Source organism: Sinocyclocheilus grahami, unplaced genomic scaffold (genome assembly GCF_001515645.1).
Source record: "Sinocyclocheilus grahami isolate Dianchi unplaced genomic scaffold, SAMN03320097.WGS_v1.1 scaffold769.1, whole genome shotgun sequence".
In the NCBI taxonomy this organism is placed as follows: Eukaryota; Metazoa; Chordata; class Actinopteri; order Cypriniformes; family Cyprinidae; genus Sinocyclocheilus; species Sinocyclocheilus grahami.
Genome location: NW_015505948.1, coordinates 284,727 through 285,358, shown reverse-complemented (window position 1 = coordinate 285,358; position 632 = coordinate 284,727). Strand labels below are relative to the sequence as shown.

At 33.1% G+C, this 632-nt stretch overlaps 1 protein-coding gene across 3 annotated transcripts in view; it reads left to right on the top strand.

The window, feature by feature from the left end:
* The window catches only part of LOC107561376 (uncharacterized), a 7,205-nt gene that overhangs the window by 4,405 nt on the left and 2,168 nt on the right, over positions 1–632 (top strand). The window lies entirely within an intron of this gene.

Genomic DNA, 632 nt, shown 5'->3' with positions numbered 1-632 from the left:
TATGTTCCATACAATTGTTGTTATGGAGGGAAACAAGATGCTATGTTTTCAGCATTACTTAATCTTCAGACATTGTTCTTTAAACAAAATAAGTATCAGCTGTAATCGAAGTGACTAACATTTGGGTTTCCACCACTGAAAACGGGTAATATTCAACAATCTGAATATGGAGCCTCATTGAGACCCCCATAATCTCTGGGACTGAACAATGTAAGGCCTTGAAAGTGAAGATTCCAAAAGAGTAGTTTATTAAAGAACTAGAATATGAACTCATATTGTGATATCTTTAATACTTCCTGAGTTATAGGCATGAAAACTTTGGAAGAAGAAGAACAGGTAAGTTCCTGTCTGTAGTTTTGACGAAGGAAATGAGATACATCCCTAGTTTCAACTTTATTTGTTCTTCAGACCTTCCTCTTTGATAAAATATAAGTATCATATTTATGCAAAGTGACTTACATTTGGTTTTTGACCACTAAAAATGTGTACAATTGAATGATTTACTCCTGGAGCCGTATTGAAATTCCAATATTCCGAACCATTAAGGGCCTTAAAAATGAAGACCCATTTAAATAAATATACATCTGTGACATTTAATAGTTTGGCTTTCATCACTATACATGTTTATCTTT